The sequence below is a fragment of the Gracilinanus agilis genome, chromosome 3 (genome assembly GCF_016433145.1).
Source record: "Gracilinanus agilis isolate LMUSP501 chromosome 3, AgileGrace, whole genome shotgun sequence".
In the NCBI taxonomy this organism is placed as follows: domain Eukaryota; kingdom Metazoa; phylum Chordata; class Mammalia; order Didelphimorphia; family Didelphidae; genus Gracilinanus; species Gracilinanus agilis.
The window spans coordinates 525,027,326-525,053,441 of NC_058132.1; the positions used below are offsets into that span (position 1 = coordinate 525,027,326).

The 26,116-nt window shown below is 35.5% G+C and overlaps 1 protein-coding gene across 1 annotated transcript in view; it reads right to left on the reverse strand.

The window, feature by feature from the left end:
• Positions 1 to 26,116, reverse strand: part of CLYBL (citramalyl-CoA lyase) — a 389,452-nt gene that overhangs the window by 336,984 nt on the left and 26,352 nt on the right. The window lies entirely within an intron of this gene.

The following is a 26,116-nucleotide window of genomic DNA, read 5'->3' on the forward strand; positions in this document are numbered from 1 at the left end:
GATCGGGAGGAGAGCCAACGGGAAGGGGAGGGGCCTACGGGGCGATATTGCCAATTCAATACTAGGAAATTGTATGGGACAGGATAAGGCAGGCATACAAGCTTTGGTCCTGTGTCTGGAATTTCGGAAGGAAATAAAAGGATGCAAGGAAAATGCCTCCTTATGGCCCAGGAGAGGTTTTTTATGTTAATTGGGGAAATGCCGAAAAAGAACACCACCACATTGAACTGGCACCCACGGTTAAAAGATGAGAGGGGGTTAGTCAGACACAACAGAAGTTGATGTTTTCTGAGTGCTTGGCTATCCTCTGGGATAGAATTTGCAATGTAAAGGAAATATAATCCTTTATTTTTTTAAAAAAATAATTTCTGGATTTAGTGAGCAGCGTTATCAAAACTTTTTTCCCCCTCAGGATTTAGGTCTTCTTCCACCACCCCCCACCTCCTTAAAAAAATGAATCGTATTTTCAGGGGCCCGAATCCCTTTAAAACCTTCCTTTCACATTTTGAAGACTGAACAAGGTAAATTGCTCTCCATATGCCAAACTATTTCATTAGTTCTTTATGAGAAAGGAAAAAAGAGAATTGTGTCTTAAATCCTAAAAATGTCAGAATTTGAATTTTTAAAACACCATCTTTACTAAACAATGGCATAAAGGCTGGGAGAGTTTTCAAACGACATATCAAAAGACAATCTAGTATAGAATTTAAACATTAGCAGCGAACCTGACACAGCAAAACCATTGTATTTTTCACAAGTTTTGTTTTTGCTATATACAGCTGTGTTTTCACAGATGCAAAGCCATGTGTCTCCACCAAAAGGTCTAGTCTTCCCTTCAGATGTGAATGCAGATCAAAGGTTCAAACACAGAAATACAAGATCCTTTTCCCTTTGGAACATGTTTTTATTTTTCTGCAGTGGCTGCAAACCAGAATTTCCATCTGTTGTCCTTATGCAGTGTACAGGTTAACCTTAACAGTAGGGTTTGCAGTGCTGTTATCTCAGCTAAGGCGGGCACGGATGAATCGAGTTTGCATGTATTCTTTGAATATCTCCTCAAGATGTCTAAGAAGCAAAACCAACATTGCCTTAGACAGTATCTGGATTAATCGGTATACAAATTATGCATTGTTCCATACTAAAGTGCTCATTCTATGATACAACTGGACAAATTTAAAATTTAATAAACAGTTCGGTTTTTATGCAATAATGTGTTAAATGTAAATTGCAGTCTCCAATTTGGCAATTCATTTGATTGTAGCATCTCTGTCCAACAGCACAGAATAAATAAGACATTGAGTGTTCCCACCTCGAGTTAGAGGTGATCACAAAAAAAGGAAATCATTGGATAAAAAAAGCTTAATTATAAAATGATTACAGAAATTATATGTGAATGGTCTACCATTTGTGAAGGAAAAATATTTTAATCTATCCATTGCCTATCCCCATCGTCATTCCTCCCCAAACCCTTTGCCTTTATTAAACCCTGTCTCCGAATGGTTGAAGAAAGAAGCAGGGTGGTTTTTATCACCTATTCTACAAAATGGATAAACTGCCATGTAAACATTTGCTTTTGTTAATGGTAAAAGAATGTCACAACAAAGGGAGAGAGAATTTGAAGGTATTTTTGAAAGAGCATCCCTTAAGGACACAACATATTCTTCTAAAAATCCATGTAGTTACCATTAATGACACACACATACATATATCTTTTTTTGTTTGTTTGTTTTTTAAAGCATCAAAGCTTTGGCTGAAATCCTCTGAAAATTTTACAAAGGCAGCAGCACATACAGGTCCGCCTAGCCTAAATTTAATATGTGAGTGCCATCTAGTGGCCATCCAAAATGGAGACAGCTACAACTACTGAAAAACAAGCATTCACACACTCCTTCCTATCTTCCCATCTAGTACTGGTGGCAGTTCTGCCTAAATAGCCAAGGACAATGAAAATATGTCTGAGGGGAAAATATATAAAAGGTTTCTGGATCCTACAAACAGTTGGTTCAAAGCTGTTCCCATCTGACAATCTGCTCCAGGGCAAACCAATGGAAGCAGAGAGAAAAAGAAATTATGGTAGTGATATGAAAGGTCAGCCCCAAAGGCCTCTTCCGAACCATGCAGAGAACTTTAACTGCGATTTTTATTCAAAAATACCATGTTCTGGCCATCCCAAAGTTTCACTAAACGAAATCACAGACCAAATGAGGAGGGGACTTGGGTTCAAACTAGCCATTTGTGCCTTTGTACCAAACTGTCCCAGAAAAGATCTATAAAACAAGCTGTAATCATATGTGGCAATGAAGATCTTCAGGCACGATAACTCCCCGGGAAAGGTTATGGTCTGAACCAACAATAAATAAGATGAGGGGAAGCAATATCATTTGAATATATATTTCTATCATCAATTCCACAAAATGGCATGAGTTTAAATTCTTAAGTCACAGAGCAAAACATTCACACAGATTCCTTCACCCTTGGATAACTACAAAATAAATTGCAGAGAGAGATCCCTACCTTTAATGTCTCATTTCCCTGACTCATCTACAACAAAGAAGCTGCTTCCCAGAGTATTTACACCTAGATTTCAAAGTCTTTGAGAAAGTCAAGGAATAAAGAGAAGCTATAATGCCACTGATGGCTGCTGATCTGCCTTCATAATGAGTAGTATGTATTCTACAAATGTAAAAAAAATCAAATGATTCTGAGGATGTCATTTATGTTATATTCAAAACTCCTTTGGAGATACAATCTGGCAGCTGCTCCAGTAAGTGCTACAGCCTCAGCTACTAAAGGAAGACCCAGAAAAGAAAGTTCTTGCCACCAAGGGCCTTAGCACTGTCAAAGATTTCAATGTTAGAAATTAATATTTCATCAGTGGAATGGCTATTAGAGACCAGGCATTAATATCTGTTTTGCTGCTGCACTTTAAGGACCATAGGATCTTTTCATGCAACTTATAGCTGATGCTTGCCATTTGCATTGTCTCACAGGCTAGAATGTGAGCTCCTTGAGAGCAGGGGCCATCTTCCTTTTCTTTTTATATCTGTCATGCTTAGCCCAGTGTTTTACACATAGCAAACATTTAATTAATGCTTTATGTGCTCATTCATGCTGACTACTGCAAGAAATCAGACTTTCATCAAATTGCCCCCCAAAAACTTTTAGGTCAAATTTCTATAGACTTGGAGCCTATAAAGGAGAAAGATTTGATCATTTGAGTCCATCTAGCTCAATTTTCTTCCTTGTTCTATTTTCTGTGACTTGGTCAAACTTAGAGAGTAATAGACTGGGTTTGTCTGTGAGTCAGTCCAACTCTATTGGTTTAATTGCATCATTAACAACTAATTCTCATTGTCTTCTCCCTCATTCTTTTAAAGCATCATACTCATGAAATGGGTAACATGTAGTCGTTCAACTCTCAGTATGGGTGACCTTTTTGGATGGAGTTGGACTTATGGCTTCTAAGTTTCCTTTCCACTCTAAATCTATGAACCTACTTTTCTCACAATTCACTACACAAACTATTCTTTTTTTTTTTTTATCAAACTGTAGTCTGACATAAAATCTTTCTTTCCAGTTCCCCCAAGGAATAGACCAGTATGAGTTCACACCTAGATGAGGTGAGAGGTTACTTTTGAATAGCATCTAAAAGATAGGCATTTAATATGCGGTCTACCCAAAAAGTCACCCAGGATGAGAGCAACCAGAGAAACTGACTGTTGACTATCCCAACAGACAAGATACATAATAAAATAAAACAACAGGTGCATACCAGGCCTGGAGTCAGGAAAACTCATCTCCCTAAATTCAAATCTGCTCAAATACACCTCCTAGCTGTGTGATCCTGGGCAAGTCATAACTCTGTTTGCCTCAGTTTCCTTATCTGTAAAATAACTTGGAGGAGGAACTGGCAAACCACTCCAATATCTTTGCTAAGAAAACTCCAAATGGGGTCATGAAGAGTGGGATGCAACTAAAACCAAATGACAACATGGACATGTGGCTCTTGTGCCTTCAAATGGTTTAATAATAAGAGCACCAAATAGTAATGGGCTAACATTGGTCCTGCCTTCTCCCCCATCCCATTTCCTACTCAAAAATATATAGTAGTAAGAGTTCTCTGATAATGGTAAAGATGAGAGCAAAAGATCAGTTCCTTTCTTTTTTTCTCTTTAACCACTCCATTACCCTTTGGTGAGACTTTCATAACTGAATTTTTTTTCCTCATTGGCACTAAAATGTGATTAGGGATAAGAGAATAGTTTAACTTGCATCAGGTCTTCCACACTCTTTCAAAGAATAATAGTATTTCTTCCCTTTCCCTCCCTCCCTCCTTCTTTCCCTCCCTAGTAGGTAAGACCTTCCTCATAAATCCACACAGCTCTCTTCAACTGTGTATTTTGGGAATGTCATTTAATCATCTGTAAGGTAACATATCCTTTCAGGAACAGCACCTTGAGCTAAGTCCTATCTTGTAGTACAAAACAGGGCTCCAAGAGACTAAAATACAGCTAACACTAGTTCCAGCCCATCGCTCTCTTGGGCCCAAGCAACAAAGAAGAGCTATTAATAGCGCAACACTGAATGCAAGTGGAAAACTGAATTAAATTATTTTTTAAAATCTACTATTTAGTGCCTAGAAAAGGGACAGACTGTGCAGCATCTGTGCTAAGGGGGACGTGGAACCAATAAATAACTGCCATTTTTTACTATGCATAAGCAAAAAAATAGAGTCTATCAAAAGCCAAACGCATTTGATGTCCCAGAACTATTTGTGTTTCATTTTGGGTATTTTGATTCAATTTGAAGTTTATGCCTCCAGCATACTATATGCCTACTCTATTAGCCTATAATCCAATATTTCCTCTAATCACCAGACTTGAGGGGGAAAAATAAAGAAGTTGAAATTGACAGCTTAAAATATTAATAAAGCCTATAACTACACACATGTAAAACAGATCCATTCCAAAGTACACTGGCTCATGATTTAGGAGCACAAAGCTGGGTAATACACAAAGCTAGCCTGAATAAAGGGTTGTAATCCTAAAGTCCTCTTTTTCACAAATGGAAGAAGCTAGGCTTTTGACAAAGTGGGCTAACTTACTCATTTCAATAGCTAAAGGTATATGCAGAGTTTTTCCCCCCACTTTCACTAAGTTAATTTAACCAAAACATTAAGACATGTTTAAAGAGAGCCCTGATGCTCATAGCATTAGCAAACTTTCTTCTTCAATAATGCCTAGACTAATAAAGATTTCTTAGGCTTTCAGCACCCTTAGTCTTCTTACCTGTTCACAAACCCATCATCAGTACAGTAAGGCAATGCTCCTAAGGGGCACATGTGTAGATCCTCTCTCATCAGATCATTCTTCTCACATACTGAGAATAAGGAGCCTGGCTCCCAAAACAAGATCTGGCAGTAGTGTTATTTGGGGATTCGAAGAACAATGAATCATTAATCTCATTGTTTCTAGGGGCCTATACATCCTTATATTTAAAAATTGGGACAGAAAAAAAATCCAGGGCTTTTAGAAAGGCTGATATGTATGCAGAGCATTCTGAACAGTCAATTACTTTCAGATTTTTTGTCCCAGGACTTTAAAAGTTAAAGGCATAGCTCTGCCAATTGTGATATGCCCTCTCCAGCAGAGACCACCCACAACTACTGATTTTCCATCTGGTGAACAAAACAGACATCTCCCTAATTATTTTTAAAAAGGAATTTTTTTCCCCCTAACATACTTTCTTTATTTGTCTGTGACCTGGAACTTAATGAAAAACCTGGTAGATGCCAACTTCATTTCTTGTAATGAAACATCCCATTTTTACCATTTTAACTGGATTTGTTTAAAAGCTGTGAGATAGAAATTATTACTCCCACGGCTCCCTAACAACCTAAACCACCCAAGACAATTCTGACGAGCAACTATTTTCTTCTGAAATACCCAGCACATCTTGTTTAAATATTAACCACTGAAGTTTTCTCTTACTACCAAGCAGGAGGGAAAATGATTTTCAGTCTCTTCAACTGGGCACCCATACTGCTAATGTCAAAATCTATGGCTTTCTCCAACAAGATGGCCACCACTGCCAACAGCATGCTCAGAAATGCCAACTGTAATTAAAATCTGGCACCTTTCATGGGCACCAAATTTGCTTCTAATATCTTCTCGCTGAAATGTGTCTCAGCTTACATGGGACATGAGATGCTTCTTGACCTCTGAACTTCTGAAAAAGCTCCCCAAGTAGAGAAATTGATGGCTGTTATTCTGAAAAATTAAATTTTAACATCTTTACTATCATTACGTTACCCCTGCTTTCTTTCCTCCCAAAGATTTTTTTAAAATTTAATGAGCCTCAAGAGAATCTGTCCACACTCCCTTCACATAAATTCCCTTTATTTTGCTCATATAAATCTTAGTAAGATGCCTGCAAAATTTAATTCTACTAATTCTAGTGATGTGGCAATGACTAAACTACATAGAATTATTGTGAAATTAATTATCAAGCCTATGGTATTTAGCATCCCTGGCAATGCCTGGAATGCTCTCCCTCCTCATTTCCTAGCTTTCCTGGCTTCCTTCAAGTCTCAGCTAAAATCCCATGATCTATAGGAAGTCTTTTCTGTTCCCCATTAATTCTAGCACCTCCCTTTGTTGATTATTTCCAATTTATCCTGTATTTAGCTTTTTTTTTGCATATTGTCTCTCCCTCATTTGACTGTGTGAGCAGGGAATGTTTTTTATCTCTCTTTTTATCCCTGGCACTTAGTATAGGACTGACACATAGTAGGCACTGTTTATTCACTGCCTAATTGCTATGGATAATTGCACTGAGGACTAAGTTTAGCCCTACACTGATGCAGAAAAGTGTGAATGATAAATTGTCTCTGGTTTTGTCATTGATGGCTTGGGGAATAGGCAGTGACAACCGAGATGAGAAAGGGCACACAGGTTGCATGGTTATACAAATGTCTCTGTAGTGGAGGAAATCAAAGCCCAGAACACACTGAGAACAAGTATAGTAGGGTCAAGATGTATACATTTGATGGCATTGAATGACTGCTTTCCATTAACTTGGACCTACTAAAGGAAAGGACCCACAAGTTAGATTCATTACTCTGTACTGCCTTGAGAACTTGGTATATACTGGTATAATTCTAGTGACTATTCATGGTACCACAAAATAATGAAACAATTTTCCAGGTAGTCTTGCTTTAATTGCCTTTGAGGTAGACATAAAATTCTTATAGGATTAAAAAACCCCTCAATTTTGAAAGTAAGAGCCTGTATCACTTTCTTTTAGAAGGAATTCTCTCCCAGCTTCATTTTTGAGCTTTTAAACCAACATTTTGAACTCCATCTTGTTCTAGGCAGTAATCTGTATACAAGGGTTTCATCTCAGGTGGTTTGGTCTTTTCTTTATTAAATGGAAGGTCATCGAGAATGCCAAAGGTCCCATATACATGGAGATATAGTAGACTATGCATTGAATTTGGACCCACAAGATTCAAGTTTTAATCCTGGTTCTGTTACTGCCTGCATGACTTTGGAAATATAACTTAAAGTCTCTGGACCTCAGTTCCCTTGTTTGGAAGATGAAGGAGTTAGATTTGATAAGGCCAAAAGTTCTTTTTGCTTTAGATCTACAATCCTTTTTGATAAGAATCATAGAGAAAATATAGTAAGCATCTCTGATATAAGTTCACCAGAAAAAAATGCTGTAGAGGGAGTCTATATGCCTACATTTATTTTAAGAATAAAAATAACTTATTTTTAGCATGGCCTATATATCAGCTACTAATGCAGACTACATCCATTCTAATGGAAAACTTTCTACATTTAGCATGCAGGAATTTTCTGCTCTAGAGCAGCAGGCATTCTGCTTGTCCATCTTTCTCTGCACCTTCTGATTATTCCCCAGGGTAAATTTTGTTCTTCCAGTGCTTTGTTTTTTAATGTTTCCTCCTCAAGAACAAAGACTATTTGTAAGAATATAACAAGCACACTTAAGATGCCAGTTGTTTTTACTGTTAAATAATATAAAGGGATATAGGAGCCTTCTACTCAGGGAGTTAAAGTTCACTTCTTATTATTAATAATAACTAGCATTTATATAGTGCCTACTATGTTTCAGGTGCTCACAACAACCCTGGGAGAGAGGTGCTATTATTACCCTCATCTTACAATTGAAGAAACTGAGGCAAACAGAAGTTAAGTGACTTTCTCGGGGTCACACAATTAATAAGTGTCCAAGCACTCTATTCACTTTACCACCAAGCTTTCTCACTTATAAATCACTTGTGGACAAATGTTATAAAATGATGGTTAGCTTCCCAGTTTATCCCACAAAAGACCCATCCAACCTATAAAGTATTTAAGTTATAGTACTAATTGCATAATTCAGTTAAACTTAATCAACATTTATAAAGCATTTTAATTACAGTTTGGAACCCCACCAGTAAATAGTATCTCTCCTCAACAGCATAAGGAAGAAAAGATTATGGAGATGAAGGAAAGAAGGAAGAAGGAAGAAAAAGAAGGAGGAGGAAAATGAGGAGGAGAAGGAGGAGAATAAGAAGAAGAAAAAGAAGAAAAAGAAGGAAAAGAAGAAGAAGGAGGAGGAGGAGGAAGGGAGGAGGAGGAGGAGAAGGAGGAGGAAGAAAAAGAGCTAGTTTAAGAATATTTTAAAGTTTGTGAAGCACTTTACATTTATTTGCTCTTTTCATCCTCTGTGAAGAAAATGAAGCTGAGAGTTTCATTGACTTCCCCAGGATCTCACAGGGAGTCAAGCATTTAAGGCAAAATTTTAATTCAGGTCTTTCTGACTCTGGATGCAATACTCCATCTGTGATGCTGCCTGGATGACTTTCAAATAAATCTGAGTGGATGATGCTCCCAAACTAGGAATTCTCTGCATATATTTAAAGGAATGTCTTTCTATATAAGCCATCTGCATAAAGTTAAAGTATTTGTCTTTGCTATTTTCTCTCAAAGAACAATGCAACTTATTATGAAGGCTTTTCTGAAGAGATAACTGGCTAAATCTCAGGCCACTGCAAGTAATACATTCTTCCAAGGCATAATCAGGAAAATAATTTCTTTAAAGACTGAATTAAAGATTTCACTGGTGAAGGAAACTTCTACCAGTGTCCCTGCTCTGCAACATCTCTTAGGAAATTTCCTCTAACTTAGAGGTTAAGTGACTTGCCCAGGGTCATACAGCCACTACATAATCAGAGGCTAGACTTCAAATTATGTCTTTCTGCCTAATTCTCAAAGATCTTACCATTTTATTATGCCTATGAACTAAGTCCACCAGAGTACAGACCAATCAACCAAATTACAGTGCATGAGGGCTAAGAGATGAGGCACTACATTCAAAACTTAGCTCAAGCACCATTTTTCTTCATTCTACAATTGTTAGTAAACTCCCACCCTCCCACTCCAAATTACCTTGTATAAATTTCTATATGACATTTTAAGTGCACATTCTCTCCCTCAACAGAATGTAAGCTTCTTAAGGCCGAGATCTGTCTTATTTTTTTGTTTCTATTTTTGTTTCATTTAATTTTTGTCTTTGTATCCTCAATGCTGTCACAAACTATTTAATAAATGAATGATTGATTGCTACACTATAAGCTATAGAAAAGAAGTCCTCTCACAGAATCTAGTGTTCTCCATACAGAAGGAATTTAATTAACGTTTTGAAATGAATGAATTGAATCGAAATGTCTGACAAGAACAAGAAGCTACATCCATTCAAGAAAGTTGTTGAAAAAAGTCTTTTGGGGTCTATTGATTGATTAGAAGCAGAAACTGAGTAGCTATGGTCCAAGTGGCTAGCATTAGAGTATCAACTGAGGTAGGAAATATTCAGAAAAAAAATATTTACAGAGTCTGAAGCTATCGGCAAAATAATTATTTACCATGCTTCAGCACCTTTAGCAGAGGAGCACACTGTCCTCTGCCTCTTAAAGGAGTAGGGTGGTCTGTCAGAAGTTAGGTTGGGAACATTTTTTAAGTCACGCGTGCAGCAAGAAAGGCTAACCATCTGCCTCTTCAAGGCTTTAAAGATGAGTCTTCCCTTCTAGGAAAAATCCTGCATCTCATGTCCAGATCACAAATGCAAACCAACTCCAGTTGGCGATGGCCAAAGGTCATCCAATCATGTTCAGCACCTGTTATCATCACCTAATGAGGAGAGGGGAGGAAGGCTTAGCTCTGTTCCCTTCTACAGTAGATTGGAGACACCTCGAGACCAACAACCATTTTCCATGTCTGTGTCTGTATAATGAGCCTGATAAGTTGTCTTCCACATAGTTGGAGATTAATGAAAGCCTACTGAATTAACCTGAAAAGGGTAGGTGCCCACTGTTTCTTAACTACTGAGAGTGGACTTGGGGCAGCTAAGCAGAGCAGTGAATAAAGTGCCAGACCCAGAGCCAGGAAGACCTATGTTTAATTCCAGCCTCAAACACTTAGTCTCCTTGGACAAGTTCATGTAACCCTGTTTGCCTCAGTTTCCTCATCTGTAAAATGAACTGACATAGGAAATGGAAAACCATGACAATATTTCTACCAAGAAAACTACAAATGGGGTCAGAAAGAGTTGGACATGACTGAAAAGAACTTAACAACAGCTATTATATAGACTCACCACTATTTTCTCTGGATAAAGATAAAAATGAATAGTGTAAAGGGTTATTCCAGCAATTCTCTATTGAGAATAATCAATTCCAAAGATTAGTAGCACAATTTTCTTGGTTTCTAGTTGACTTTTTCACTGTGCTACCTTTCATTAAAAATTTACTGATAGGGGGCAGCTGGGTAGCTCAGTGGATTGAGAGCCAGGCCTAGAGACGGGAGGTCCTACGTTCAAATCTGGCCTCAGACACTTCCCAGCTGTGTGACCCTGGGCAAGTCACTTGACCCCCCATTGCCTACCCTTACCACTTTTCTGCCTTGGAGTCAATACACAGTGTTGACTCTAAGATGGAAGTTAAGGGTTTAAAAAAATAAAAATAAAATAAAAATTTACTGATAGAAATTGTTGGTTTAAAAATATGTATATGAAAGATAGACTATCAAAATTCTCATAACTTTTGTTCAAAGCAAAATATACCAGTCTCAGCTATACTCTTCTATGTTTCTAACTTCATATTCCCAAATATAGGTGTGTGTGTATATGTATATATATATAAATATATGTGTGTATAAAAATATAAATACACACGTGTATATGTGTAGTGTATTATCATGTTCAAATATATGTTCTAATTTTAAAAGATATATGTGTCCGTTACATATATGTATAGATACATGTGTAACATATACCTGTGTAGTATGTGCCCATGTACACATATGTGCTTATTACATGCATAGCTTTAAAAACTAAAACATATATGAACACACTAATAAACTACATATATTTAAGTTAAATATATCTACATATAAATGCATATGTGTATTTCTTTTAAAACTATAACGGATAATAAGAAAACAAGTGTAGCATAACCAACAGAATATAAATGGGTCTAATTCATTTCAACAAATCAAAATTGATTTGCTCGATATATAATTTTCTATGTTAAACGAAAAGGAAAAATTAGGAAACAATATATTTTTTATAAAAACAAACCTTGAATAAAATGTAAAGGAAGGAAATGTGCATGGCTGCCCTGATTTTTTCTATATGACCATATAATTCTTTTACCCCTTCAGGTTATAATGAGAAACACTTCATATTTTTAAAACCACTAAAAGGCACTACATCATTCAGGGTCCTAATAGCTATGATGATATATTATTGAAGGCTCTAAAAGAAGTGTACTGGAAAAAAAAAAAGACTTCTAGTAGCATCCAGAGGCTCACTCCTATAGAAACACAAACACACAAACACACATACACACACACATGACAAAATGCAGACACTGAATCATTTCCAAAAAAATAAATTTGTTCATTCTAATGACTCATGGTTATCATCGTGTGCAACAAATGTTGGAAGTATTTTTTAAAGGAAATAAATAAAAATTAGCTAATCTGCAGACATCCTGATAGAAGCTCTGCCCATATCAAGATAAGTTTTTATTAATATGGAATGAAGGTTGTGTTTCTGTCTTCCCAATAAGTATGCATAGCTATGCACCCCTTTAATCTATCTCTTTTTATACATTGTGAGCAATAGGGACCTTCAGACTCTGGGTAAATAGGGAAGGGCAGGTAGGAGGGGAAAGGGGCAAAGGGTTACTGCCCATTAAATTATCAGTTCCAGGCCTTGGCTTTCTAATTGACAACCGCAGAGCTACTTTCATCACTTGTCAACTTCAAACCCACACTCAATTTTTTCTTTTTAGATGATGCCATATCTGTACCATAACGGTGTTTCTGACATATTGCAGCATATACTTACTGCTTGCTAGGAAGTTTTCCTCAGGAGCTTAGTTTAACAAGGGGAGAGAAGGAAAATCTGCTAAATGTTATTTTGTTTTGCTTCTTACATCTATCAACTACTTAAAAGAACTGCTAAGAGGGAAAAAAAAATCGGATTTTATATTTTCAATATGGTATAGCTGATATCTTTACATTGGTCTGAGCACTTATCCAAACTATTTTAATGAAGTAATTATGGCAAATAAAACATGAAAGGCCATTTGGAATAATAAAAAAGTTGTTTTATGCATAAATATTAATTACTTAAGGAGTAAAATTAATATCTCTACATTTTTCGAAAATATGCAAAATAAATTTCATTTCAAGCTAAGTGATTAAAAATAAACTGAAATCAGGGGATGGCTAGGTGGCTCAGTGGATTGAGAGCCAGTTCCAGAGATGGCAGATCCTGGGTTCAAATATAACCTGTGACCCTGGGGAAATCACTTAGCCCCCATTGCCTATCTCTTTATCATTCTTCTGCTTTGGAACCAATGCACAGGATTAATTCTAAGATAGAAGATAAATGTTAAAAAAAATGAACTGAAAAGAAAGTGAAATTAAAACTCAGTCCTTCCATCAGTTTTTTTTAATGTTCAAAACACATCAAAGGAATTTAGGTATGAAAGTACTTTGGGAAAAGATCTTTCATTTCATTGGTGTGGTCATTCTCTCCCATTCCTGCACCTCCTATGCCAGTCATCAATGACCTACTCTACCTCTTATTTATGACAATGGTTTTTGAAAGTCACTGAGGGCAAGAAAGTCATTATCCTGCAGATGACCTGGAGATGAGTGTCTCCAAAATTAGCTAAGCTGCCACTCAGGCAAGGTATAGGCAGTTCATCACTAGCACCAAATCTAAAGCTTTTTCCAACTTTCTGACTGCCAAATCTCCCCAGGTATCATTCTTCTCATTGAACTAAATCTAAATCAGCATTCTAAAAAATAAATGAAAGCCTATATTTCTTTGATAATAATAGTAGTGATAATAGCTGGTATTTATACAGAGCTTTAAGATGTTTTCATACCCCTCCTCTCAGCAGGAGTTGGCAAACTACAGCCAAAATCCACCCTGCTGCCTATTTTTGTGTGGCTGGCAAGTTAAGAATGGTTTTATATTTTAAAATAAAGTTTTATGGAATACAGCCATGCTCATTCATTTACCTATTGCCCATGGCTGCTTTTATGCTACAGCAGCAGAGATGAATAGTCAGAGACCCTAGGTGATGCTGTCCCATTGATGCTCAGCCCACCACCAATTTCAATAATGCAGTATTAGATGTCTGACCTAACTATGATGTTCTTATGATTAATAACTTCCCTCAATGACTATTATTGCATATTAAACAGCTTTAGAAATTAGCTTTTGCTGCACAGTTGTTCATATCTCTTATTGAGTTCAACCTGAAATTATAAGACAAGACAAAACAGTGCTTATGTTTTGACTTATATTGTGGTAAAGTCAATTCAATGAAAACTAACATCATTTGCATCACCAGTAACATCAAACTGCTTTTATACTATTAAAGGGTAAAATGAGAGGTGAAATTTCCATTCTCACACCCATTTGTAGTGGGATATATTTCTTGAGCTCAACCTATAGTTCCATCAATGGTGTTTGTTTTTGCTTTTTTTGATTATGATACAAATACGAAAAAGAGACTTCCATATTTCAAAATCCATTTAACTGGGCAATTTGGAAGCTTCTACTTAACTTTGTATTGGACGTAATTAAGTTTCAATGCAATGACATGCTAAAAGGCAAATATCAAAAATATATAAATGCCTTCCAAGCAATGCATATGCTCAATTAAAATCATATGCTCATGGACTGATATCAGGACTTGGCAATATTTATTTGTGAAAAGGCGTTTTCAAAGATGAAATCCATAAAATTTCATTGTAGATCAGTATTGATATATGAACATTTGCAATCAATTTTGATGATAGGGAATACAAACACTAAAGTTCAAGTAAGCAAAATGTTATTCCCCCCACCCCAAAAGAATTTATTCTTTTCATTAGCAGACTTCTGTTATAAAAAATTATACTTTATCAAAGGCTGAATTTTGTCAATTAAAAATTGTGGAAATTTGTTTTGTCTCATTACATGAGTAACTATATAATATCCTCAATTTTACCTTTTGGCTCTCAAATCCAAAAATATTCATCCCTGTACAGAAAAAAATTTCCCACACTGCCTTAAAGTACTAGTTTTGTAAATCTTACACTGCTATATAAAAGTTGACTAGTACTGTTATTAGTGAATGAACTAACCACACAAACATAAACTATGATGACCAAAATAATAATATACTTCATCAGTCTACAAATGAGAAGATTCTGTCTTCTATTCTCAGGCTAACAGTTTATTTAATTGTGCTAAAGATCTCTCAGCACTACAAACAGTTTCCTTAAAAAAAAAAGACAATGAAAAAAGGCATTTAGTTTAGGGGAAAGACATGTTTATTTAAATGAAACACAAGTATAATTTATCACACTGTCAGGCATAATTTTGGTGTGCCAACCACTCCTAATGGGGAGTGACATAAACAACACAATAGGCATACTCTTTTAATTTTTTGATAGACTAGTTGTGATAGACATGATCACAAAATACCAACAAACATACATAGGTTTCCTGTAGGGATATATAACCACATATAATGTTATATATATAAGTAGGGTGGGTGAAAAAATAAATCAATAATCTAGACTTACTGGGGGTCAGTCTGAATGATTAAAAAGCTTGATAGATTCAAATAATGCTGTTCTAATTACTTCATGTACTTGAAAAATAACAGAACTTGGTTGAGTGCTGACTAGCAGTTGACTCAGGTAGAAATTGAATCAGTGAATGAATAAGAATAATTTGTAATTATAGTATTCTGGTTATACAAATGAATGTTTCCTAAATGAATAAAAATGATTTTTTTCTCTAAATACCTTAAACATTCTTGCTGAAATCCTATTTATACTATTAACTTAACAGCTTTGATTTACATAGCACTTCATGCATAAAGCCTTTCACATGTATTTCTTCATTTAAGTTTCACAATAATGCTCAAAACATAATAGATAGATAACCTATTATAGCTCAGTCAATGTACATAGTAAATTATTATTATTCCAGGTCTAGAAACTGAGGTTCACACAATGGAATATTACTATGTCATAAGTTATAATGAAAAACATAATGAAAATTTTTCAAAGAAGTCTGGGAAGATTTATATGAACTGTTACAAAGAGAAGTGAGCAGAATCAGTATGGTTTCTACAATAACAATACTATAAAGACAAATAACTGTGAAAGATACAAAAACTCTGATTAACCAGTGTCCAGTCACAACTTCAGAAGACCATGCTAACTACCTCATGATACAGAGGAACTCAGAGAACAAATGGAGGCTTTTTTTTTACATACTCAATATGGGAACTTGCTTTCTTTGACTATGCAGGGTTTTGTTTGGTTTGGAGATTCTCAATTGAAGACAGACCCTATGAGTAAGTTTCCAACATATCTGAGAACTACAAGAAAAAGAGTTAGTGTGGTCCTCAGATAGTCTTTGGAAGGCAATTGTATGATGGTAAAGATGTGGTCTGCACTAAAGTGTTATTTACAGAAGGCTATCTGTTTCCTTCTCAAACCTTCTTCTTTCCTTTTCCCTCTTAATGACTTCACTTAGTGATCTTATCAGTAATTTCAGTATCATCTCTATGCTGAAAATTCTCAAATCTACTTATCTAGCCCTAATTCCTCTCCTAATCTCCAGACTAACTAATCTCACATCTCCAGCTGTCTCTTGGACATCTTAAACTGGACATCCCACTCAGTGTGTCCAAAATTCAATTCATCATCTGTCCTCCCCAATCCTCCCTCCTCCTAAAATTTCCCACCTCTCCAATCATCCAGATTCACATCCTAAGTGTCCTCAACTCTTCGCTCTTTTTACCCTTCAATATCCAATTTGTGGCTCAGTTCTGTCTATTTTGCCTTCATAATATCTCTAATATATGATCCCTTCTCTCTTCTACTTACTGCTACCTTCCTTTATGCATACATTCACCTCATGCCTGGACTACTGAAGCAGTCTTTTGCTTTGGTCTCCTTATCTTAAGTCTTGCTTCCCACTGCAGTCCATTAGCTACTCAGATGACAAATTAATCCTAAAGCAAAGGTCTGATGATGTAACCCTTCTCTATTCAATAAACTCCAGTGGTTCCCAACCATTTCCAGGATCAAATATCAAACCCTGTTTGGCCCATTCAAAGTCCTTCACAACCTAGCTCCTTCCTAGCTAGCTCTCTCATCTTCTTATGCCTTTCCCCCACATATTCTGTGATCCATGGACTTGAGCCTCTTTGCTGTTCTTCACTCAAAATGCTCCCTCTCCCAATTCTGGGCATTTTTACTGCCTATTCCCTCATGCTCAGAATTCTTTCCCTCCTCATTTCGGTCTTCAGAACTCCTGGCTTCCTTCAAGTTCCAAATAAAATAATTTTCTACAGAAACCTCTTCCTGATTCTCCTTAGTGCTAGTACCTCTTTTTATTGATTATCTTATATCTTGTTTGTACATAGTTTTGTGTTGTCTCTCCCATTAGATTTTGAGCTCCTTGAGAGCAGGGATCATCTTTGTATCCCCAGGGCTTAGCAAAAGGTCTAGCACATAGTAGGTGCTAAATAAATATTTATTGACTGATTGACTCAGGACATCATTTTCATTAATTCTCCTGGAATATGATAGTTTCAAAAGAGGTAAGGTTGAAAACTACCCAAAGATCAACACATCTTAAAGAAGTTAAACAAAAGAAGTAATAATGTAAAGGGTGTTATAAAAGATACCACAGAATCACAGAATTTGAATGTTGAAAGGAGCCTTTGTGACTATCTAGTCCAAGATGGACCCGAAAGAAATCCTTAACTCTAACATTCGACAAGTGGTGAACAACACATCCCTCAAACTGGTGTTCCAGTCTCTCTAGAAGACCTTCAAGGATAGGAAACCCATCACAAACAGAGGCAGTCCACTCCATTTTTTGAAAAATTTAATTATTAGTCATTTCTCCTAATATGAAGCATAAATTCTTTGACAACTTCTAAACATTGTTCTTCATTCTGTCTTCTGGGGTTCAAAAGGACAAATCAAATCTCTCATCTAAAGAACAGTCCTTCAAATATCTAAAAACAGTTATCACATACCCACTGACCCTTCTCTTCCTAGAACTAAAATGGCCATAGTGGTCAAGTACATATGTTAGAATAAAGGATAAGTGGTAGACAACTGGTATGTTCTTGGTATCTATACAATGTCAAGGAAACAAGACAAAGGCATTGAGTACTTTGAGAGGACCCACTAGGGGAAACTTATGAGAGGATGTGAGCAAGAATACCACAGAGTAAGCCTTCAAGGACAGGTTATGATCTGCATCATTCAAGTGGTGCCAACATCTCTGACATCACAAATCTATTAGAGTACTGGTCTTGGTATGCCTTGTTTTCTTCTTTTCCTTTCATGTCTGGGGAAATACAAGAAGGAATCAAATCAAGGGTGCCATATGACTTCTTTATCTTGAGTAAACAAATAAAATGGCCTGGCATACTGTAGAAGAATTTTTATTTCAGCAGGGAAGCAATTTAATACCTGGGAAGTCTATAATTTGTTCTAACCATGTCAATGTTTAGGAGAACATATTGCTGACTTTGGAATAATACTATCACTTATGAGGGTGAAAGGCTTAAATGAAGTTGACCATTTGACTCAATATCTGTTTTGGCAAGATGTTACAAGTTGCTATTGTCACTACATTTGAATGGGGAAGAAAATTATGAAAATCTAGAACTTTTTTTTCTTCTTTTCACTAATAATATTCTCCTCTCATCAAAAGAAATATCAATACAGCTAGGGAAGTGAATGTATAACCCATTTGTCTTGCACTACAACATCAAATTCACATGTTGGCATGCTTTAACATTTCCTGTTACTTCTTCATTCTATACCTTATCAGAAGTAGGGAGAGGAAAAACTCTAATGGCCAGAGAACAAAATAGAAAGTGAAATTCAAAAGGGTAACCTAATAGGTTCAAGTAGGAGACTTAAAAAGAAACTTAAAGAAACTTAAGAGTTTCTATTTCATTCAGTAAACAATAGTGAATCATTAAAGGTTACTGAGCAGAATGATGACATCAATGGGGTGCATCTGAGAACTTACTTTGGCAATGGTACCAGTATTGGATTAGCGAGAGAAAGGTCAAAGAGAACAATCAGGAGACTATTTCAATAGCTTAGCTAGAGATGATGAGTGTTTAAAATAGGGGTAATAGCCATAGGAATACCAAGGAAAGTACAGATGTTGGATAATTTGGAGTTAGAATCAATAGAACATGATAACTGATTAAAGATGAGAAATAAGGACCAAAGGAGAGTGAAGGATGACTTCATAGTTTCTGGCTTTGGTGGTAGGTAAAAAATAGCACAATAGACAGAAATAGGTAAATCAGAAGAAGGGCAGATTTTGGAAGAAAGATCAAGAGCTCTGTTTTGGACATGCCGACTGAAGTACTTGATGGTAAGATAATAGGGAGGAGATTTAGCAGATAACTGGAGATATAGGACTGGAACTCAGGGGAGAGATCAGTGCTGGTGATACAGAGCTGACAGTTACTCATATTAAAGTGATAATTAAAAGTGTCAGACTGAATTGTTAACAAGGCAGAAAAGGTAGAGAAAGAAAAAGAACTTGAGATTATAGACTCATTGACTGAGAACAGAGTGTTTGGATGGTAGGGTCCAAGACCCAGAAAGAGCAATTAGAGATAGGAGGGAAATCACAAGAGAGCAACATGATAAGAGGCACTTGAAAAGGGTGTTTTAAGAAGGAAACTTGTCTAGACAAGCAGGACAACTTTGGAGATAACATATTGAATGTATTATATACTTAAAGAAAAAAAGCAAGCTGTTCCCAATGTGAACTGGTGGCTTCATGAAAAGTCCTCTTTTTTCTGGTCTTCTTTATATATAGAAATTCTTATCTTATTTGATGTTGGTTAAGTTCAGAACTTTTTTTAAAACAGAGGGGAGAATTAAAAGATTTTCAATTGTATTAAATTCTTTGGAAGATTTGAAGGGGGTGAATATTGGGAAAAGGCCATTGGATTTGACAAATAGTTCAGCATCATCAAAACACAACATAGTCTGTGCAACTCTGGGCAAGTCACATAACCCCCATTGCTTACCCTTTACTGTTCTGCCTTGGAAACAATTTAAAGTATTTATTCTAAGATGGAAGGTAAGGGTTAAAAAAAAACATAACACAGCATACCTAATATATAATTAGGTACCTAATATGTAATTATGTATGCTGTTATGTTTTAAATTTTTTTAAATCACATTTAAATCACACATATATTGATGTTCAGTAATTCCTTCAGTCCACTCTCCTCCTCTTAGCCAATGACCAAGAAAATACTAACATATTATACCTACTCTCTTTTTTGTTTTTTTAATTAATATGTTTTATTTTTGCAATTCATTTATTACAGATTTTATTTCCACTTAATGAGATATCTCTCAGAACAAGATAAAACAGGTAAAAATAATAATACAGGGACTTCATCTGAAAAGTACATACATTTCACATCTATATAACACAACACACACATATACCTATCTGTTTTAAAAAATTAATAGAGATCTGTTTCTCTTCCTCCCACCCTCCAGAACTCCATTAGGAAAAAAAGGAAAGAAAAAATGATGTAATAAATATCCATAATTAAGCAAAACAAATTTCCTAAATAGTTCTATACAAAAGTATGTATGCCTCATTCTACACCCCAAATCTGTTGTATCTTTGTAATGGATAGGATGTTTCATCATCACTCCTTTGTAATCATGAATGGTTAGTTACTATATTGATCTTCTTATTATTGATCTTATTGTATTGATTCTTAGAGCTTTCAAAATTTTTTTATATAAATGCTATTATTATATAAAATTTTTTAGTTCTGCTCATCTTATTTTTATTAGTTTATAAAAATCATCAAAATTGTTCAATTTTATAATATTGATGTGATAGTATAAATTGTTCCCCTGGTTCTGTTCACTTCAATTTGTATCACTTTGTGTAAGTTTTTTCATGTCTTTTTAAAATCATTTATTTCCTCATTTCTGGAACAAGAAAGTATTCCATCATATTCATATACCACTATTCAGTCATTCTTCAATTCTTGGAAATTCTCTTATTTTCCAGGTTTGTTTTGTTTGTTTGTTTTTTGCCATCACAAAATTAGAACTGCAATAACTTTTTTTACACATAAAAGACCTTTTCCTCTTTCTTTGATCTTATTTAGGTATAGGCTTAGCAGTGGTAGAGCTTATTCAAAGGGCATACACTGCTTGGTAATATTTTTTATATAATTCCAACTTGCTTTCTCTCTCTGCAAAATCTTTGAGAATTATTTATACATGAACCAATTGGCAAACTCTATTACAGTGCCAAAAAGGAATGCTTTCACAGGTGATACTCTACAATGGACCTCATGGTTACAATTTCACAATTTACTGAAAGATGCAAAAGACACAAGATTTCAGTGTATTCACTGTTTGTTAATTAGGAAAAAGCATCTAATTCATTAAAGCAAAATATCTCCTAAAAGTTTCTTCTCCAATAAGACATCTCTTATCCATAGATCAAAATCTTTCTAGAAAGATATTACAGAAATAATTGTTTGATGACCCTCTAACCCATAACAAAAATTAAGCAAGGCATAAAACAAAGAGATGTATATTTGCCAAAGGCGTGCATCACTGTGGTGGAAGCAATCCTTCAAAGAATCCAAGTTGAAGAAGAATTCTTTTGTGCATGGTGTGTTGAGATCTTGAAGATGTTCACGTTCACTGATGACAGACGTGCTGGCTTCATAATGCCCCATGATACAACATAGCTTTCTGAAAGGGATTTATAACCACTCACATAACTTTTACTTGACTATCCGAAGGAGAAAGACCTCATGGATGAAAGATGTCTGTTGTTTAAATTAAGACATACATTTGAATGGATATCTATAGTTTGTCCATCAGTAGGTGTATCTAGGAAAAACAGCATAAATAGGCAAAGTTTTGGGTCCAGAATCAAACATTGTAGGCATTTAACAAACTTCTCTAGAACTGATTTGAATTTAATCTCTTGACACTAGCATAGACGATCCAATCCAAACATCTTCCCACCATACTGGATAACAAAGAAACAAATATCTCCAGTAGGAATTTAATAAAATTTTGAAGAATTGAATTAAATCTCTTGTTATCTCAATTTATTTTGCTTCAAAACCTAATCATTAATATTATCCTCTTTAAGATTTGTTTGGAAAATAAAAATTGGGATAAATGATAAGAAATTAAAGATACGAAAAAAACCTTAAATATTTAAATTATATCAATGTATATCAATATGATTACCACGGAGCAGAGTGGTGAAAAGAAGGTAGGTAAAGGATTAGGGAATAGGGGTAAGGGTGAGGAGGAATTGGGGTTAGGGGGAGCAGTCAGAATACTTAAGTTTAGCTTGAATGCATGGGTTGAGGAGGACATGACTGGGGATGTAGACTCAAAACTACCACACCAATGCAACTATCAACAATTTGGAAATAGGTCTTGATCAATGACACATGTTAAAACCAGTGGAAATACGCATCAGCCATGGGTGGGCAAGGTTGGGGGGTGAAGGGGAAAGTAAGAGCATGAATTATGTTAACTTTTCTAAAAAATAAAAAAATTAAAAAAAAGAATGCTTAAGTTTGTAGGGTGACTAGTGATTTCTTTGGTATAAAGAACCTTCCTGAGGAAACTACCTCTATTTATACAGATTGGCAACTTTCAGCAATTTATAATCATAGAGAGTTTCCTGGGCACATTGAAAAGTTAAATGATTTGTTTAGGATCACATAGCCACTGTGTGCTAGAGGCACCATGTGAATCCAAGTCAACACTCCATCTTCTACCTTAAATAAAGCATATACATTAATTCATTTAGACGACATTGGACTGTATTTCATTGATTTGAAAAAAATAGTTGCACGTACATTTGCTAATTTACCAACTGTAAATAATACTGCCCTTTGAAGATTTTTAATTTAACAGGGTACTGTAGCCTCAGTAACATATTAAATTATTTCTTTGACATTTGCCAACAAATAAAATTAAAAACAAGTCACATTCCCCTACCTTCATCAAATGTCAGGGATGGAGGAGGTTTTGTTTTAATTTTTGTTGGTTTAAAATAGGCATGATAGCAGTGAGAATATAAATCCTCAATACTGTCGATGATCATCACAAGTGCCATCAGGATGACAAGCTGTTTTTTTGAAGGAACTCAAAGAAAAGATGCAGGTTTGATTCTTCAGTCTGCCTTGTGTCTTTTTTTTTCTATCTATATGGCAGAACCAAAAGAAACTATGAGATTACAACAAGCAGGAAGCAACTGATTGTTACATCAGCTTTTTTTATGGACAGATGTTTTACAGGGTTCCCCCAACCCCAACACTTAAAGGTACATTTGCAATTTTGATAATCTAAGACTTTAAACGACGTTACAAACTGGTTACCTTCTAGAGTACAGGACTGGAGTTTACAAGCCTGTTCTGCCTTCCTGCAGGCACTCTGTGCTTATAAATGGCACCTTCCAGTGTCCTTAAGTATGAAGGGCAGCTAGTCCAAATTCTCATGTCGCTAATGGCTTCACATAAAATGAGGTCCATACAATTTTATTACTCCTCCGGTACGAGTTCACAGGTGAGGAACCACTAGGGAAAGGATGAGAACATGTCTCTCACTCCTGTTCTTCTAATTTTCCAGGTGCAAGGAACTTTTCCACTCAATTTTTTAAATGATTACTTTAACTCTCGAGGCTAAAGACTAGTCCAAATAAACTCGAGTGTGTTACTTACAGAGACGGGGAGTAAGTCATCAAAGAATTCCTCCAGGGAGAAAGTACCTAACTGATCAAGACTAACTGACATGAAATAGAATTTTCAAAACACAGCTGCAAAACCAATTAAACCAAAATAATTGATACTTTATGCATTTTGATTTAAATACACACATAATTCATGTCTGTCATTACTTTAGGTTGAGAAATAACCAGAAAAAGGGGAAAAAGTTAGATTTTGCTTTCCAAAAATTTTATAAATCTATCCAGTTGTTTGTGTGCCAATGACATTGTGGAAGCATTCTGCCCTTGGAAAAACGATCATCTTAGCAACACCAGGGGAAAAAAATCCCACTGGATTCTGTAAACTACAAATCACTGTACATCTGTAGTTTCATGAAGACATTGTACGCCATGCCAAATATGAGGCAAACAAATTGCTTTTGAAAGAAAACAATTACTAGAATTGCCTTTCAATGGCATCGACAAAACTATCCCTTAGACATTAAAATATAAGAAACAGATATTTTCACTCCGATTTGATGTTGACTAAATATTTCTGAGTTTTCTACGGGAATTTGGTTACATAGTTTTCCTCTGTCATTTTGGGGTGATGGGTTATGATATTTCAAGACTATTTAACATTATTTCTAATGAGGAAATTCTAAATGATGCATAAAAACAATCTGGAAATGACAATTTCCCTAATCTTAAATTTTTTTCATGAGGAGTTGTCACTTTCCTAGTATCCTTTTTAAAAAATCCTTATTATTAAATAAAAGTTATCCCATATGAAATCCTACCAAATTTTGCAGACATACATGCTAAAGAGTTTCAATATTAATCTCCTTGTTTTTAAATCACACTACCAAATAAAGCAGTCTCAAAGACAAGCTACATTTTTTTAACCTCTAACATTGATTTTTGTTCCATCTCTCTCTCTGTCTCTGTCTTTCTGTTTCTGTTTCTCTCTCTCTCTTTCTCTCTCTCTGACTCTCTCTCCCTCTCTCTCTCTCTCTCTCTCTCTCTCTCTCTCACACACACACACACACACACACACACACACACACACAAAATCCATCACACCACATTCAAATAGCAACAAAAAAAAAAGAAAGAAAAGAAAAAAGAAAGAAACCTGAAACAGAGGAAGAAAGTCACAAAAATAACATTTTCCGTTTTAGAACCAAAGATCTTCCTGGATCATTTGTCATAGTCTCAGAAGTGGTGAAAACTAAACCGCCTGCCAAAGGCACTTACTTTGTAGCACAAATGACTAAGGATGTAACACCCACTAACTGATCTGAACAGAAAATACGAGTTTAATTTATTCTGCTTGCATTTTGCCTCACTTTGAGGGAAAATATACTTGCAAAACCAAGTCCCAACAGCTAATTCAAACCTTCTTTCACACTTTTATTTAAAACCTAAAAGGGGGATGGGGGAAGAAGGTCGAGGGAAAGAGCAAGATTCACACAAGGAGAAAGGGATGACGGAAGGAATAACATACTGTTTTAATTCAAGCCTTCTCATTCACAAATTTAATACTATCACATTAAATAAGACTGAATGTGTGATAACAAAGCAAGTCTACCATGAACTATTGTCACATCATTAACACTATTCTTTCTCTCTTTCTCTCTAAGAGCATATGTCTGCAAAGCTAAATAATTTCAAACTCTAATACACCATCAGGATTATTTTTATGCATACAGTAGCTTTGGAATTTTTTCTGTTCCAAAAGGAAAACAGAAAATATTGACAGTGTTGGAAGAGCAAACTGAAATCTTTTAGCACCCATGCTACTAGATAAGCCATAATTGTACATATACAGTACTGAAAATGTAACTACAATATAGCGTGACAGCTTGTTAGCGTTGAAAATATATAAACTCTTTGTAATTGTGTCTCTGGAATGTCATCTGTCTTGAATTACACCCACCTGGAATCATGTTTCGATGACCAATATGGGCAGATTACTGGAACTTTAAAACCTCACTTTTTTCCCTTTCCCCCCCTTTTTGGGGGGTAATTGACATTTAAACTGTTTGAAGTTTCTCATTAAGGTCTTTTAACAAATTCAGTACAGATGTATAAAGCAAAGTGTACAGTACTAAGGGAAATTAAGTCACCTGAAAGTTCAATATAAATCTATATATTAACTGTTTAAATGTAGTAAGTACATTAACATATAAAGATGAATTGGATTATCTTTTACCCTGCAGAGTTTAATTGCTTTTCTTTTATTTCAAGAGATTTCCTCATGTAATTTAAAGAAAAGAACAAAAAGGTAAGAGATTTGGCTAAACACCACCAAGAAGGTTCTATATGGGTTGATCACATGGTTGGATGGGAATATTGACTTTCAATGATCACTCTACTGCAAATATTAATAACATGGAAATAGGTTTTGAACAATGATACATATAAAACCCAGGGGAATTGCTCATTGGCTCCAGGAGGTGGGGAGGAGAGGGAAAGAACATGAATCATGTAACCATGGGAAAATATTCTTAATCAATTAATTAATTAATTAAATGTTTTTTAAAAAGGTTCTATATGGGACTAAGTGTCAGCCAACCAGTGTAGCTTGCAGAATGATCAATTACACAGCTCAAAAAAAGGCACAAGATGGGTTAAAAGTATTCCTCACTCAGAAGAATAAGGTAACTGCATTCTAGCAACTTTATAGATATATATACACATATATGTGTGTATATATGTATGTATACATATAAAGTATAAGGCAAATGCC